This window comes from Pinus tabuliformis, chromosome 7, assembly GCF_031772625.1.
Source record: "Pinus tabuliformis cultivar Carrire ecotype Pingquan chromosome 7, CPIR1, whole genome shotgun sequence".
NCBI classification, from domain to species: Eukaryota; Viridiplantae; Streptophyta; class Pinopsida; order Pinales; family Pinaceae; genus Pinus; species Pinus tabuliformis.
The window spans coordinates 492,156,138-492,175,428 of record NC_142293.1 but is presented as its reverse complement, the minus strand read 5'-3'; the positions used below and the strand labels follow the sequence as shown (position 1 = coordinate 492,175,428).

Below are 19,291 nucleotides of genomic sequence, written 5' to 3'. Positions count from 1 at the left end.
AATTGTTTCTTACTCATCCAACTGACTGCACCTCCAAATAGGTTAAACACATACCCACTTGTAGATCTTCTTTGATCCAGATCCCTAGCCCAGTCTGCATCAACAAAGCCATGAATATCCAACACTCTGTCCAATCCTGGTCTTCCTTGGTAGCACAAACCATAATCACTAGTGCCACGCAAATACTTGAAAACCCGCTTCACTGTTGTCCAGTGCTCCTTCCCAGGTTTTGACATAAACCTGCTCAATACTCCCACTGCATGTGCAATGTCTGGTCTAGTACAGACCATTGCATACATCAAGCTACCCACTGCACTTGCATATGGAACACGAGACATGTCCTCTTCCTCTTCTTGTGTCTTGGTACATTGTTCAGCAGATAACCTCACACCTACAGGAATAGGAACCTTCACCGGTTTACTATCCTGCATATTAAACCTCTGCAGTATTGTCTCGACATACTTCCTCCAGTTTAACCAGAGCTTCCTCTTTAACCGATCTCTTTTAATTTCCATGCCCAAAATATAGTTTGCAGCGCCAAGATCTTTCATGTCGAATTTGGAGGACAATTGGGTCTTCAAATCCTGGATAATTTCTTTGTCATTTCCAACCAGCAACATATCATCCACATACAAGACCAGATAAATAACATGGTCACCAATTAATTTAAAATACACACAATGATCTACTTTGCTTCTGGTGAAGCCAAGTCCCCGTATAAATGTATCAAATTTCTGATACCACATCCTTGGTGACTGTTTTAACCCATACAGAGACTTCTTTAACTTGCATACCAGTTCTTTCTTACCCTTCACCGCAAAGCCTTCGGGTTGCTTCATGTAGATTTCCTCTTCCAAATCCCCGTGAAGAAATGTTGTCTTCACATCCATCTGTTCTACCTCAAAATCAAAAGCAGCAACAACAGATAAAAGTAATCTAATAGAAGTTACCTTGGCAACAGGAGAAAAAATATCACCAAAATCAATTCCCGGCACCTGGGAATAACCTTTTTCTACCAACCAAGCTTTGTATTTCTCCACCTTTCCTTCCGCATTTGTCTTCTTCTTGAACACCCATTTGCTGCCAATGGGTCTCCTTCCAGCCGACAACTCCACCAGATCCCAAGCCTCATTTTTGTGCAAAGATGCCATTTCATTAACCATGGCCTCTTTCCAGACTTTTCCATCCTCTGAATCCACTGCTTCCTTCATAGTTCTGGGATCATCATCAGTAACAGACAAAGCAAAAGCAGATGGACTATACCTTTCTGGTTGCCTTCTTTCTTGAACTGATCTTCTCACAGCCGGAGTTTGTGGCTCTTCATCTTCTGATTCCTCCTCTGCTGTAGAGTCTGATTCTTCCTCCTTTGGCTCAAACTCTATCTTCTCAGGTTCCTTTGGTTGGACTTCATGTTGAATAACATCTTTTACCTCTCTAAACACCACATCTCGGTTGTACACAACCTTCCGCGTGACTGGGTTCCAAAGCTTATAACCCTTTAAACCATCCTTATACCTAATAAAGATGCACTTTTCATATTTACTATCCAACTTGGTTCGTTTCTCCTTTGGAACATGTACATATGCATCACATCCAAATACCCTCAGATGTGAAAGAGAGGGTTTCTTACCAGTCCATACTTCTTGTGGAGTCTTATCCTCCAATGCTGATGAAGGTGACCTGTTGACCAGGTAACATGCAGTATCCACCGCCTCTACCCAGAATTCCTGTCCTAACCCAGCACCACTGAGCATGCTTCTTTCCCTTTCCATCAACGTCTTGTTCATTCTTTCTGCGACTCCATTTTGCTAAGGTGTATATGGAGTAGTCTTCTGCCGTGCTACATAATTCTTCAAATTCCTTGCTGCAAAATTCTCCACCATTATCTGTCCTCAACACCTTTATCTTCTTCTCTGTCTGATTTTCCACCAGAGCCTTAAATTATTTAAACTTGTCAAAGACTTCAGATTTCTTCTTAAGGAAATATATCCATGTATTCCTTGAGAATTCATCTATAAATGATACATAGTACACAGACTTAACCAGTGATGGAATCTTCACAGGTCCAAACACATCACTGTGCACAAGCTCTAATATCTTTTTCGTCCTCTTACCACCAGAGGGGAAACTCACCCGATTTTGCTTCCCATACACACAATTTTCACAGAAATCAAAATCCAGAGAGCTATCATTCATACCTTCTACCATACCTTTACCATGAAGTATTCGAAGGCCCTTCTCTCCAATATGTCCAAGCCTTTGATGCCACAACACGGTCTTCTCTCCAGAGACCACTAGATTTTCTACTCCATTTTCAGGAACCATAGAACTATTGCACCCATCAACAACAGTGCTACCTTGCAGCTTGTACAGAGTTCCAATCCGAACTCCCCGCATCAATATCAGTGCTCCTCGAACCATCTTGCAGGTATCTTTCTCGAACACCGTCTTTACACCTGCATCATCCAACTTGCTTACAGAAATCAGATTTCTGGCCAATGCAGGAATATGTAGAACACCCGGAAGTGTTCTAACCCTTCCACCTTGCAACTTCAACTTTACTTTTCCCCAACCAATGATTCTAGCCTTCCTATCATCTCCTAAGAAGACATCACCACCATCTTATTTCTCATACTCGCAGAACCACTCTCTATGGGGAGTGAAGTGAAAGGATGTACTTGAGTCAATCAACCATGCCTCATGATCTACATGTGTACTTGAAGAAGCCAAGTACACATCCCCACCTTCATCTGAGGTGGTTTTCGCCTCTGTAGAAGGAGCATCATCAGATCCCTTTCCTTTATCAGGAGCTTTAGATTTACAATCCCTTCTGAAGTGCCCTTCCTTTCTGCATTTCCAGCACACCACCTTTGTAGGTTTTCCTGGAGATTTAGATCTCCCTCTAGATTTAGATCTCCCACTCGATGACTTATTTTTGCTTCTATTCTGGGACCGTCCTCGTACAGACAAGGCATCACCATTCTGGTTCTCCATATTTTTCCGTCTCATCTCCTCCGTCAGCAAGGCTGAGACTATTTCATCAAACTGCAAAGCAGTTGCATTGCTACCTATTGTAATAACCAAACTATCCCACGAATCTGGTAGAGAACACAACAGACTGATGCACTTATCTTCATCTGAAATTTTAATATCAACAGATAATAACTGATTTACCACAGTGTTAAACGCATTCAGATGCTCTGTCACCGAGTCTCCATCTTTCATCCTCAGGTTATACAGCTTTTTCCGCAGGAATAGTTTATTCACCAGAGACTTAGATTGGTACAAAGTCCCTAACTTGACCCACAAAGCCTTTGCCGTAGCTTCCCCTGACACATTCAGCAATACTGAATCTGAGACACACAATCGTATTGTGCTCTTTTCCTTCCGATCCAATTTCTTCCATTCTTCATCGGTCACTCCCGATGGTTTAGTACCCGGATCTACCGCGATCCGCTGATCTTTATCCACCAATAGATCCTCCATCTTGAGTTTCCACAACTCAAAATTCTGACCATTGAACTTCTCAATCTCTATCTTTCCGCTGCTCGCCATCTTCTTTCACCACCAGAATTGATCTCGCAAATCTCCCACTGAACAGGGCCTACCACAGGCCCGAGCGAAACCCCTCAACAACAAAGGTGTCCCCTTGAAGCCAAAACATCTCTGATACCAAATGTAGGTTTTAACCCTGTACAGAAATTACCTACATACGAATTCTTAAACAAAGAAAATAAACAATGCGAGAGCATAACCCATAAAACACATATGCACAGAGATTTTTCCCTGGATCCCAAAACTGGGACTACCAGCTTGATTTTTCATTATGTTCCTTTCAATGTTACAATACATATTTATACATGCCGAAGCATCCAATACCATGGACCGAAATCCATCGCGTCCAATACCATGGACCGAAAACCATCGCGTCCAAAAAACATGTGCGAAAATCATGCACAAAACCATAGGTGGGTCCACCCAACCTAACATATGGTTGCGGGTTCCCTTCAAACCCCCTATTAACTACGTGGAAAGAATATAACACAACCCAACATTCTCTTCATCATCAGTCTTTGATGAAGAGCCATCCCTCGTGTTCCTCCTGATCTCCTCCTGCATCAAATATCACCACGGTCGTTCCCAATTCGGAAGCTTCTCCTAACCAACATATTTTTTATAGCTATGCCAACTCTTTTGGAGTCCTAGAATAGCAAGACTCACCATATCATCCTCGGCAACTGTGATTCCAACACTTCCAAGTTCATCACGACATTGAGTGAACTTGGTCAAGTATTTTTGAATCGTCTCACCTTTCTCCATTTTGATTTTCAGAAGTTTCTCCTTCAGTGCCAATTTCCTTTGGTCACTGTTGTTCTGACATAAGTTCGTCAATGTTTTCCCCATAACATACGGAGTTTCCTTTCCATGGACACTCGAGACAATGTGGTCTCGAACTCCCTCAAGGATTATCTGCCTTGCCTTCACCACACACTTCTTCCATTCAGCCAAATTTTATGCATCCAATGTTGTTGGCTTAGGAATTTATTGATCAATGAATTCCTTCAAGCTATTATCGTCTAGCACAACCTCCATTCTGTCCCTCCAAGCTATAAAATTCAAGGTCCCTTCCAAGGTATACTCGAGCCGCAAACCATAGAACACCATATGTCAATCCTGAAGTATGTATTGCAAATTTGAATTTCACTTGTAACCCAAAACTCAAAAACTTCAAAATCTCCTCTAGTATATTGTTCTCAACTCTGATACCATGTAGAAAATCCTGTAGATTCACAAGCTCATGTAATGTACTAAAGCATAGGACAAGAATCTACTTCTACTTTCAACCAGCAAAAGCCAATGGATCGATGAAAACAATATGAAAAAGAATAAGATATATCAATGGCACATAACACAAGATGTATCTGGGGAAATCCACTTCTCAAAACCCCACTATCTGTATTTAATATATCATAAATATGAGTGAATACACAAAGCTTGTTCTCACTAGAAAAATTTCGCACAAATATGCTCAACTCTCTCAGCTCACAAGCCAGCTCCTTGCCAACACTTAGCCAATTTTGTAGCTCTCCAAACCCCTAAACTCTTGCGTAATTCCTAGGATGAATAGCCTATATTTAAAGGGAATTCATGCTTTCAAAACTGCGCAATCCAAACATAGGATCAATCTCTGATGCATGCATGATATTAACACTCCAGTAAATAATACAACTGATAGTACATTGTCCCTGCACTCTAGTCTTAACTGGGTCTTTCTCTGAACTAACATGCATGAGGTTCTCATGAGGGAATGTTCAGCTAACTAGAGTAGCACTTGTGGATGCACTAATGTACCAACTAACTGTTAACTCTCTATTAGTTCCACAAATAGTTTGGCACTAATTTAACTGAACTTAACTCAGTAAACTGCTAATTTCCAACTCAATTTAAACTCATACTGGACCCCTAAAACTTAGGGAGAACATATACATGACTATAGAATGACTTCCAACTCGAAATTCCTAAGATGATTAAATTTAATTAGCTATTTACAAGTTGCTATGAGAATAGAATTCGATTTTAATTCTTAGTTTAATTCAAGGACAAATTAAACTAGAATGTCTTGTTATCATTTATCAACAAAACGAGATTAAATGTATAGAAAATATGGTGTAAATTATGATAATTCCATGACCCAACAACTACAAGTTTGGTTATTTAATAGAGGATTAAAGCATAGAGGTAAAATTACTTGAGGATGAACAAATTTAAGTACTCTTGGAAAAAGAGAAGGAATGGAAGCCCGACTTCAGACATGAGAATCCTACATTGTATTTTCTCATAGATAATATGAAAAATATAGAGAAATCATCAGATAAATTTGGAAAAGAGAAAGAAAATATGATACATGGGAAAAAAAATTCAAGGGGATAGTAGTAGAAGGTTTATACTATTTTTATCTCCTTTCAAGGAGGAGCCGCAAGTCACCATAGTGGAGGTAAGAAAGTTGTCGAAAATTTTCCTAGTTTTTGTCAATGTTAACGACAATCAAGCTTTGATGGAGGAAGTTGAGAAATAAGAATCGTTGAATATTCCTTAGATTTTATAGAAGGACAAAAGTTGTAGGCCAAATAGCCTTCTCATGAATTTTTTTCTTGGTTGTTTTGAGTTTATAAAAAGAGATTTAAGAATGGCAGTTGAGGAAACTAAAACAACAAGAAGGATGCCCATAGTATTCGACATCACATTTCTTGTGATGAAGGATGATAATTTCTCATGTTTTGACAAATTTAGACCAATTTCTTTATGCAATTGTATCTACAAAGTCATCTACAAGGTAGTATTAAAAACACTAAAAATAATCTTGGTAAGGAAAATCTTAAATGAATAGCTTAGATTTTTATGAAGACAAATACATGAGGTTATAAGGATTTCTTAGGAATGAATCCACTCAATTAAAATTAGGAACCAAAAATTGATTGTCGTCAAAGTGGACCTCTCTTAGGTTTATTCTTACTCATCTTGGTTTCAATCATTAGTTTGTAGTGGGTAATTAATTGCATTACATGTGCATCCTTTGTTTTTATGATAAATGGGGAAACTTAAATCCCTTCCTCAAGATAGGAAGAGGACTATCACAAGAATGCCCCTTATGTCTTGTCATTTTCCTTTTAGTTGTTGAAGGGTTCATCAAGTTGATAAAGGAGGCTTAGGCTAGTGGCAATTTTAAAGGGGTTATAATTGGACAATATGTAATGTCACAATTTTACTATTATTGATGGCATACTTATATTCTTTGGGAGATCCAAAAGGGTTCTTGATAAGTTCAAATACATTATGGATCTTTTATGTAAGGCTATAAGAATGAAATAAAGTTTTGAAAATTCAACACTATCAATATGGGGTATAGATTCTTATAAAGTTTTGAAAATTCAACACTATCACTATGGGGTATAGTAGAGTAGGAAATGAATAGCACTTGACATGGGATTGAAGTACTTGGGTTTTCACTTGAATCTAAACATGTATAGAAAAATAAATCAACAATGGTTAAGTACTAAAGTAGAAAAGAAGATAAAAACATGGTGTAATAGGTTGATTTCTCGAGGATACATGGTGTTATTCAAAGATATAATGGAACCAATCCCCATATTTTGGAAGTCAGTGATATGGATCTTAAAAGGAGTCAAAGAAGTCATTAAAAGGCTATGCTATAAATTCATATGGACTATATATAATGAGAAAATAGGGTTTCCTTAAGCTTCATGGAAGAAATTGGTCCTTCCAAAAGAAAATGCAGAATGGGATTTAAAGAATACGTTCCTTTCCTCAAAACCACTTGCAACAAATTGTTTGTGGAGGTTGATTAAAAGGACTACATCACATGTTTAGTTAATTAAATCCATATATATTTCTATGAACATAGTGGAGGAATGGATCAGGAACCATGCAAGTGAGTTCAAAATGCTTTAATAATGTGGAAAATAGTTAAATCTCCTTTCCACTTAGTGGGGCATTGATTGATATAAAAGGTAGGAAAAGGAGATGGGGTTGCAATTGAACTTGATCCATAGGTGGGTAGTAAAGGAAAAAACAAATTATCCCCATAATTGATATTAGAGTTAAGAGGGAAATGATTTTATATGTTAAGATAAGTTGTAGATTAGCATAGAAATAACCTTTGGACCTAGGAAAGGTTGATCAACAGAAAGTTAGAAATTTGAGAGGAGTATGATACAAAATGACAAATATACACATGTTATTTGAAGGATGACTAGTTGATATGGCCCTTAAACCCATCAGAGGATTATGTACCAAAATTGGGTATAACACGCTTGTGAGGAGGGAAGAGAGAAATGACAAGTGATGGTGGAAAATTTTATGGAAACTAAAGAGTCCAACCAAAACCTAAATTTTCATTTAGATGATATTGAATAATGGGACACCCACATGGTACATACTACCAAAAAGAACCTTTATTGGACATGGTTGGTCCAAATTATGTCAAAAAGTAGAAGAAATTAATGCACATATCATTATGACTTTCCCTTTTCTAAAGGATGTATGGATGTAAGTAAAAGGGATGATGGGGTATCAAAATGTACAGGTAAGTGATGAAATTTAAGAATCCTTTAGGTTATGGTGTTCCAACAAAGATACAAAAGAATTAGAGTTCTTCCTTTAAACATTGCATTGGGAGTTTAAGTGGCCAGAAATATGAAACTATTTCAAAAAAAAGAGACACTACCTTTAAAATGTATTTTCTAGACTATAAACATCATAAATACATACTTTAATAGTAGGAGAAATAATAAACACATAGTTAAATAGAAAAAATAATAAATAAAAACTTTCCAGAGACAAACTCAATGACCTCTCTAAAAGTTGGAACTAGTGTAAAATTGTATTTATTTCAAAACCATAACATACCATTCAAAATTGAAATTTTACATAAAACTAGTAATTATCATGATACAATGGCACTCAGACTAACATTGGAACTAGACCAAGAATCAAGAGTTTATGGTGACTCACTTCTTCAGAATCAATGGATGTGCAAGAAAATAATTTTATGATGTACAATCCCTACTTACTATGTTCTCATAAACATAATTTTACACATGTGCAAGGACATGAACATGATAGCGAATGAACTTTTTGAAGTAGATCTGGACTAATCGTGGATGATATCGACACAATAAAAAGGTAATATGTCTAATTATTCACAATTTTGTTTAAATTTTTATTTAAGTTCAAGAATTATTGTGGTAGATAAATAAATGAGGAAATATGCGTTGACTTTTAGTTCTATTTTACATTAAACTTAAAACTATGTTAAATTTTAGTTACAATATATATAATAAAGTAAAGGAATCTGTGATTTCAAAAAACATATAAAAAAATTGATTTTTTTTTTTAAGAAATGCATCTAACTTCTCACATATTGTAACTTTTTTTATATTAATAAAAACTATAAACTTTTTCATTCGGGAAAAAAAAAATTAACCTTTCAACAATAATTCATTTTTATTATTTCAAAGTCACATCAACAGTAATTCATTTTTATTATTTCAAAGTCTATGAATAATCATAATAGATTCAGCATAAAAATAACATTAAAGATTATATTATTTTAGAATTATTTAAAATATTAATTTTTATTTTTATATTTTCTCAATTTAATTATATATATATATATATATATATATTAATTATCGCATAAGATAAAAATGTATAAAGCCCTAACTAAAAGCAAGAAGAGGTAGTGCATTTATTAAAGGCAGGAGAATCTCTTACACCTTTCTAAGGTAGCTCCTAAGAAATTTTGGAGGCAGATTCTGACTAGGAAGACTAAGGATAATAATAAAATTGCTCTTCACAATTGGAATTCCTATCTTAAAAAGCTTTATGAATCTCCAAATGTCATGGATAATTTGGAAACCCTGCTCACAACGAATGAAGTTTTCTCTTTAGAAGACATTAAGTTTGGGGTTAATCGCCTTGCTAATGGGAAAGCTAAGGACATTGAAGGTTACCAGGCATAAATCTTAAAAATTGGAGGTCATGTCCTCATCCCCCACATCCACAAGCTTTTCAATCAAGCAGTCAAGTAAGGGATCCCTAAACCTTGGACTGAGAGCCTCATTATCCCTATTTTTAAAAGTGGGGATACAAATAATCCCTCTAATTATCGAACAATTATGATCAGCCTTCTCTTAGCCAAGTTATATGGTAGTATTCTGGAAAAGAAGTTAAGCATATGGCTTGAAAGTGAAGGTAAGCGGGCTAAAGGCCAAGCAGGTTTCAGAAGGCATCACTCAACAACAAACCACCTTGTTACGCTTAGGATCATTGCGGAGGAATGTCGTAATGATAAATCCAATTTGTTTTGTTGCTTTGTGGACTTTAGAAAGGCTTTCGATATGGTTCCTAGATACAACCTTTGGAATAGGTTAGAAGAGCTAAAGGTTCCTCTTAAGTTGAGAGCTGCTGCTATAAGATTATACGAGAATGTAATTGCCAAGCTAAAGAGCAATGAGGGGTGGTCGAAAGATATTAAGTGTAACATCGAAGTTAAGCAAGGTTGTCCCCTCTCCCCTACCCTATTTGGCATTTACATCGATAAGCTCGAAGGCTATTTAGAGGAAGCAGGATGTGATGGCACAATCTTAGCTAGGATAGTCATTATCCTTCTTCTCTATGCTGACGATATTGTTCTTTTGGCAAGGTGCCCATCTGATCTTGATAAGAAACTCAAGCTTCTTAAGGATTTCTGCTCTACCATGGGTATGACTGTTAACACTGACAAAACAAAAGTTATGATTATCAAATCCAAGAAGGACACTTACGCTAATTTTATGTATGACAATAATAACTTGGAGGAAGTGTATTCTTACAAGTACCTAGGAATTGATATCCATCACAAGCTCAATTGGAACCATAACATTGAGAAAAGGATTAATGGGGGGTGGAAAGCTTATTTTGGTCTTGAAAATAATTGTAAAACAACAAACCTCATAATGTGGGATAAAAAGAAGTTCCTCTTTAAAACTTTAGTCACTCTTGTTATCTTATATGGCTGTGAGGTTTGGGGTTGCAACATCTCCAGAGAATCATGGAGAAAGATTGAGCAAATCCAGAAGCGTTTTATAACTTATAACCTGAAAATTAAAAGTAATACACCCTATCCTATTCTCCTTATAGAAGCAGGTCTTTCCCCTATTGAGAGCCTAGCTATGCTTAGGTTTCTATTGTACAAGCACAAACTCAATAACATAGACAATCATGGACTTCCTAAGCTAGCTTTAAATTCCAGCCAAAACCACCTAAGGCTCAATCGAGGGTGGCATAAAGACACAAGGGCCTGGTTAAACTATTGGGAGATCAACGAGAATGATGCATTGCAAAACATAAATAACATTAAAGATATTGTTACTTCTAAGTTCAAAGAAAAATTGTGGTGTGAGAAAGATTTAGCGACTAAAATAAAAATAAGTTATTATAAGAAGGTCATCAACCCCACCCTAGAAGATCAAAAGTATCTCTATATTTTAACTAGCTCAAAGAATAAAATTAATATAGCAAAGATTATAACAAATTCTCATGAGCTCCATAGTGAAACAGGTCATTGGGCAGTTCCTAAAACGCCATGGATGGAAAGGATCTACCATATATGTGAGAATAGGAGCATCGAGGATGAAAACCACTTCCTCTTAGAGTGCACTGCATACAACCACATTAGATCTCAGTTTCACAATCTTTGTTACAATACTGACCTTCCTAGCCTTTTACAATGTCAAAATTATAGTGAGCTCGGGAGGCTTCTCTCCAAGCTTTTTGAGCATAGGAATAAAATCTTAAATCAAAATAAATAATTTGTTTATTTAGGTCCGATAAATCATTGTTTGGTCTCAACGGACGTTAACCATCATCATCATCATCATAAAATAAAAACAGAAATGGTCTAAATTGATACAATTTTATATAATTTGTTTTGATCAAAATATCTAGTAGGTTTGGATTAGAACATGTAAGAAACACCCAAATTCTTACATTTGAACCATACTTTATTGTGAATTTGACATCATTCTAATTGAAGAATTTCTAAAAAAACCCAAAATCCAAGTATATTTGCAGTCCATTTCTTTTTTAATTGTTTTACTCTGCTTGAACTTTCTTCTTTCTTAGAGAATAGAGAGTCACTCTAAATCCAATATTTGCAGTCCATTTCTTTTTTAATTGTTTTGCTTTGCTTGACCTTTCTGTTTTTCCTAGAGAATAGAGAATCACTCTTTGTCCTTTTTTTACTTGAATCCAACCTAAATTTTCTAATGATTATGAAAGATTACCTATTTGTGAAAGAATTCTTCTATCTGATTCCTTCTTTTAATCCAAGAAAGAAAAGACTACATCCCCACATACGATCCCTGAATAATTTTGAAAACTTAAATATACGCGACTCCTCAAACTACAAATCAAACTTAGAAAATGACAAAAAAAAAAAACATATATTTATTATTATTATTTTTAAAATTTTTTATTATTTATTTTAAATTTTATTGTTAAAATTTATCACTTTTATTTCTTTTCATAATAACCACTTGTAATTAAACCATAATATCAAAACCACATAATAATCTCCATTATAGAAAATAATTCACTACTTTTATTTCTTTTCATGATAACCGCATGTGATCAAACCATAGCATCAAACACCAAAAAAAAATCTCAATTATAAAAAATAGTTTACTGCTTTTATTTCGTTTCATGAGAACCACGTGTGATAAGACCAGACAACAAAATAATCGCAATTATAAGAAAATTCGACCAACTTTTCATTTTACATTTTCGCGAGTGGTCTCACTCAATTTTATGACTTTGTTTGTTCATATGTTATATAATTTACATAGATGTCAAATGATGACAACATGTTGCTTTCTTCGAAAGTAGTGTATTTAAAATCAATAGTTTTTGGTACCATATTATATATGTAAAATTAAAGTATAGGAAATTTTGTTTTTTTATATTTTTTTATAATTTACAGAAATTGTGTTATTTTATAAATATATTTGTTAATCATATTATATATAATAATTGAGCTGGTTTTACAATTGATTGATATAGAATTGATTTTATTAGCTAGCATTAAATATAGATTAATAAAAATTCTAATTATTTTTATTTTTTAATATTTAATAGGAGATATGTTAAAAAAATTTAGTCAAATTAGAAGTTACTGTGATCTGAACTTTTATTATTATTATTATTTTCATTTTGTTTATTATTTATTTTTAATCTTATCGTCAAAATTTACTATTATTTCTTTTCCTAACAAACAAACAAAACATAATATTTATTATTATTATTATTATTTTAAATTTTTTTATTAGTTATTTTAAATCTTATTGTCAAAATTTACTACTTTTATTTCTTTTCATGCTAACCACTTGTGATTTACCATAGTATCAAATACAGCAAAATAATCTCAACTATAAAAAAAATCGACCAACTTTTCATTTTACATTTTTGAGAGTGGTCTCACTCACTTCTATGCCTTTGTTTGTTCATATGTCATATAATTTACATGGATGTCCAAGCTTTATCTATGATGGCAACATGTTGCTTTTTTGGAAAGTAGTGTATTTAAAATCTATATTTTTTGGTACGATATTTAATGATATATATATTTAAAATTAATATATATATGTATATTTTGGAAAATTTGTTTTGTATATTTTTTAATTTAAAGTAATTGTGTTATTTTATAAATATATTCATTAATCATATAATGATGATAATAATAATGGTGGTGGTTAACGTTCACTGAGATCAAACTTTGGTCTATCGGACCTAAAGAAACAAATTATTTAGTTTGATTTAAGATTTTATTTATCCTCGATGTCCCTATTCTCACAGAGATGGCAAATCCTTTCCATCCATGGTGTTTTAGGAATTTCCCAACGACCTGTTTCACTATGGAGCTCATGAGATTCGTTCTAATCTTTGTTATATTAATTTTCTTCTTTGAGCTAGTTAAAATAGAGAGATACTTTTGATCTTCTAGGGTGAGGTTGATGACCTTCTTATAATAACTTAATTTTCTTTTGGTCGCTAAATCTTTCTCACACCACATTTTTTCTTTGAACTTAGAAGTAACAAAATTTTTAATGTTATTAATGTTTTGCAATGCATCATTCTCGTTGATCTCCCAATAGTTTAACGAGGCCCTGGTGTCTTTATACCACCCCTGTTTGAGCCTTAGGTGGTTTTGGCTGGAATTTAAAGCTAGCTTAGAGAGTCTATGATCTCCTATGTTATTGAGTGTGCTTATACAACAGAAGCCTAATCATAGCTATGCTCTTGCTAGGCTCTTGAGGGGAAAGACCCACTTCTATAAGAAAAATAAAATAAGGAAAAAAACCCACTTATTAAATATTGAAGTAATTTTACAATTGATTGATAAAATTTATTTTATTAACTAAAATAAAATAAAATAAAAATATTTTAATAAAAATGTTGTTAATAATATTATATTAAAAAAACTATTCAATTAAATGTAGAATTACAAATCAATTCAATTACGCAAACACAAAATAATTGAAAAGAGTCCATCAAGCATAATAACTAATGATCACGGAGTGAATCCAAATTAAGGAAAAGTCCCATCACTTCATCATTTTTATGTGTAAAGATTATATTCATAAATTTATATTAAAAGATTTAATACTTTAATCTTTAGTCAATGTTATTTATTGCTTGATTTATTAACTTTCAAATGTTATTTATTGTTTGATTTTAGAGAAAATGAAAAAAAAAAAAAAAAAAATCACAAATTCATTGCAATATTTTAACTATTAATATTAACCATATTAAATTATTATATATATATATTTTTAATTTAATTTGAAATTAAAATAAATCTAAACACAATAAAATAAGGCAGTAATAATTTATTTTAAAATTAAAATAAATAAAATCTAATATTGAAAACTAGACCTTAAATAATTATTATTTTTTATTAATAAATATGATATAATAAAAAAGTTTAAACAAAATTAAAAATAAATGTGATATAATAAAAAGTTTAAACAAAATTAATTTTTAAAGTTTTTAAAATTTATTATTTAAATAGAATGAAATTTTATAAAGGGTAAGTTTTAGTTAATTATTAATATATATAATGATTTTTCCATATTAAACTATTTAAAAAAATAAAAAAAAATTAAATCTAGTAAATGATTTAGAGTAGTTTGGGTTTAGAGTATGTTTTAAAATTGTTTATGTATGGATAAGAATCTGTTTTTTTCTACAAGTTAATCTCTCAAGACCCAAAGACATGTAAGAATAAAAACGTGCCACTTTCCATTAGGTGGAGTGGTTTTCCTTGAATAACAGTAATGAGTCTACCTGCATTCTTTGATAGTAACCCGTGATGGTTATTCATTTGATTTTATGAAATATTATGAAGCTTTCCCTTTGATTTTCCCATCAATCTATGTCCATACTAGGGAAAGGCCTAGTGCACCTAGTGATATGTTAAGGGGAGATGTGGACTTAATGGTTATGACCTATGTCTATGTTAGAGGAGGTTTGGTACACCTAGTAGTTATAGTGGTAGTAGGCCTGTAGCATGACTAGTAGTTATATTGGTAGTAGGAAAAATTGATATCATATCAAACAGATCAAACAAAGAGATTTTCACTTATAGACAAACAAAAAAAATAGGAAAAAAATAAATAAATAATCTATTAAAATAAATTTACATTTTATGGAAAAAAAATTATATATCTTGATTCATATATTTTAATATTTTTAATTTATAGTAATTTAATTCTCTAATATTATCACATTTGATTATTTTATAAACATATTTTACCATAAGAAATTCATGTTTTAGGGTGGTTGGGTGGATGATTGAAGAAATGCCAGTTACTCGTAAATAAGAGATTTAAAAATTCAAATCCCCAGTGATCACTGATGTTACTAAGAAAATCCTAAACTATAAAACTACCAAATTATTCTGAATTAAAAATAAAAAAACAAACAAACTTAAAAAAACTGATGATTAAAAAAATAACTCTTTGTCTCAACACACTAACCAAATTAGGGTATTTTGACTCCTGCCTCTTAAAAGAAATGACTCTAATTAGAACACATCCCTACCAATTTAAAGCTGCCCATGGAAATTAGGGTATTTTGACTCCTTCCTCTTAAAAGAGATAACTCTACTTAGAACACATCCCTACCAATTTAAGGCTACCCATGGAAACTTTGGTTCCACTTAGGACTCCACCCCTTATCGCTCTAATTAGAACACATCCCTATCAATCTAAGGCCAACCATGGAAACTTTGGTTCCAAGTAGGAGACGACCCCACCCTTCAAGAAAAGGCTCTCATTGGAACACACTCAAACCAATCCCGGGCCACCCCGGGGAACCGGGTCTACGTAGACCGGTTCCCCGCCCCCTGAAAAGACCGGCTCCCCGCCCCCTGAAAGGGCCAAAGTGCAAGCATCAAAGACAAATGAGGTTCCACTTTTTGGCCACAGACGATGATGACCCAAGAACAACAGACTGGTAAGGCACACGTGCTTCCATGAGATCCACTAACTTGCGCGGGTGTTTACACACCTAACCACTCCGGAGCTTCCATGCTTCATCCACGAGTCAGAGGGGCCTTTCCTCCAACCACCCTAGAATCAGCATGAGCTATTTTATCTACTACCCCTCCACCAACCCACCACCACCACCAAACAATCTTAACAGAACTCTCTATTAGTCTAAGCACGCCTACAAATGTTTTGCAGGCGAACCCAACTGGTTCGGACGAATGGGTGTGTGATGTGCCCAAACACATACTCGCGTCCCAGATCTGAACACTCTGAGCCCTCGGCCCAAATTTTCAGAGGGCTAAAGTTCAAGCCTCAAATTCCAGAAAAATGGCTCTGAAAATCAGCTTTTCAGCCGATGCATTCCAGTCCGGCGCCGTGTTGGGTCATGGCCGCAATGAATCTGGGCCTAGCAGCAGCAGCAAGCAAGCATTAGCCATTTTTTACAGGCCCTGCAATCCTCTGAATCGGCGGCGGGCGAGACTCATCCATATCTGTAGAAGTCACCTAGAGCGGAAGCGTGACTGCAATAATCCTGCAGAGCCCAACGGGCATGCCAATCATTCGTTTCTTGCAGCCGGGCGGGGATCAGATTGGCAGGCCTCCTGCGCTATTTTAGCGGGGCAAGCATTAGAGAACGGGAACAACAATGGTGTGGGGATAGTACCCGTGAAATCTGCTGAAAATTCCTCCGATGCAAATACCATTCTCGCCCCATTGCCCAAGCCTCTGAGCATCACAGATCTGGCCCCTGCTCCAATGCACGGATCCCATCTCCGCGTTGCCTACCAGGGAGTCCCGGGGGCTTACAGCGAGGCAGCCGCGACGAAAGCTTACCCTTCCTGCGAGCCCATACCCTGTGACCAGTTCGAGGTAGCTTTTCAAGCCGTGGAGCTTTGGATTGCAGACAGAGCAGTCCTGCCAGTGGAAAATTCCTTGGGCGGCAGCATACACAGAAACTATGATCTGTTGCTTCGCCATTCGCTGCACATTGTGGGTGAAGTTCAGTTCCCTGTACACCACTGCCTGCTCGCCCTTCCCGGCGTGAAGCCCGAAAATCTCAGACGAGTCATAAGCCATCCCCAAGCTCTGGCCCAGTGCGAGAACACTCTGACTCTCATGGGCCTCAATGTTGCCAGAGAAGCTTTCGACGATACTGCTGGCGCCGCCGAGTTCGTGGCGGCGAACGATCTCAGAGACACCGCCTCCATTGCCAGTGCCCGGGCCGCGGAAATTTACGGCATGAATATCCTCGCAGATGGCATTCAAGACGATGTGGGGAACGTGACCAGATTCGTCATGCTCGCCCGGGAGCCTGTGATTCCGAGAACCGACCGCCCCTTCAAGACCAGTATTGTGTTCGCCCACGAGGAAGGGACCGGGGTCCTCTTCAAGGTCCTCTCGGCTTTCGCTTTCAGGAATATCAATCTGACCAAGATCGAGAGCAGGCCACAGAGGAGCAAACCCGTCCGGGTCGTGATGATCTCAATGGGGGCACTGCGAAACACTTCTTTGAGTACATTTTCTACGTTGATTTCGAAGCCTCCATGGCCAATCCCCGCGCGCAGAATGCCCTGGCAGAGGTTCAGGAATTCACCACTTTTCTCAGAGTTCTGGGTAGTTATCCCATGGACATCGCTCCTCTTAATCGTGCTAATTCTTGTTCCAACCATCATTAGATGCTATTCATTGCCTTATTTTGTTGTTATTTTTGGGTGTGCGCGACTATACTTCATGTACCAAGTTTCGGCCCCATCGGCCTGATAAGTTGCTACTGTAATGGTTGAAAATGGAAGTAAATAAATATGTATTTATAACATATATCATTATTTACAGATCAAACAAGATTGTTGTAAATCTCTCCACAGATATTGAAGATCGTGGGTTGATTGCGTTTAACTAATATCTCGATACTGTGTGGCAAAGGCTTCTCATACGCTTATCATATTTTGACAGTATTGCTATGATGATTACAGGCTAATGTGATTAATATCAAAACATGTTTTAACATTCATAATTATAGATCTTCAAAACTAGTTAATAAAAAACTAATTTAATTAATATAAAAAAATATTAACGAATCACAAAAATTTAAATTAAAAAAAAAACATGATTTTTATCTTCAACTTCTTTTTATAAAGTTTTGATCAGGAATTTCGATCCATTAAGTTTCACATAATAGAATTCGTTGATCAAGTTTTGATCAGGAATTTCGATCCATTAAGTTTCACATAATAGAATTCGTTGATCAATTAAACTCCACATAATAGCATTGGTTGACATTTAATGCAAATTAAATGTCTGATATAATATTTTGGGTATAAAATTGAGAATATAAAATTAAAAATGGTGATCAAACAACATATAATCCAATATCAAATATTATCTAAATTATATTTATATATTTTTCTATATGTATTAGTGTAATGTAAGGAACTTAAAATCATCAGATGAAATCTCATATAAATTAATTTGTTTACATTTTATAGATAGATTTTAATTTATGTTAATTGTAGATTTTGAGAATATTTTGGAATCTAATAATGAGGAGATAAATTAATTGTTTGACCTTTATCCTTACTTTGAGATTTTGAGATATTTCTAGAATTTACAATTGACACAAGGATGCTTAAATAAGATAACACTTAAATTACATTTAGGTATAATTGCCTATATGTATTGTATGTGTTAGTATAAAGTTGAAACTGTGAAAGTAAAACTAGTAGTATGGAATAAATATAGCTCAGGGTAATTTAGTAAACATAATATATGGGCTAAGTTTTAAGTGTTTTATTTTTTTATTTTTCCATAATTTTGATGACAATTTTTTTGGGTGAAAGTGTTATTTTATTATTTAAAATATATTTTTAAATGTATAAATAAATTTATAATCTAACAACTCAAACATATAATTCCAACATTTTTTAATTAAAATTTAAAAATATTTATCTAAAAAAACATAAACATAAAAGTCAAATTACCCTCCATATATAAAATATAATACAAAAATAAAAAAATAAATTAATCATTTAATAAATATCTAACCACACAGTAATAATATTAGATAATTTTAAACTATAATAAGAAATGACTTAGGTAAAAAGTAAATTAACCATTTAAAAATATCTAATCAAATTGGTATTACACAAAAGTGAAAAGATATTTTCTTAAAACATGATTTACTT

General features: G+C 34.6%; 1 pseudogene; it reads left to right on the top strand.

Annotated features, from left to right (window-relative positions):
• The first annotated feature begins 16,214 nt into the window (after positions 1–16,214).
• LOC149248182 (arogenate dehydratase/prephenate dehydratase 6, chloroplastic pseudogene) lies at positions 16,215–17,927 on the top strand (annotated as a pseudogene).
• Positions 17,928–19,291: the final 1,364 nt, after the last annotated feature.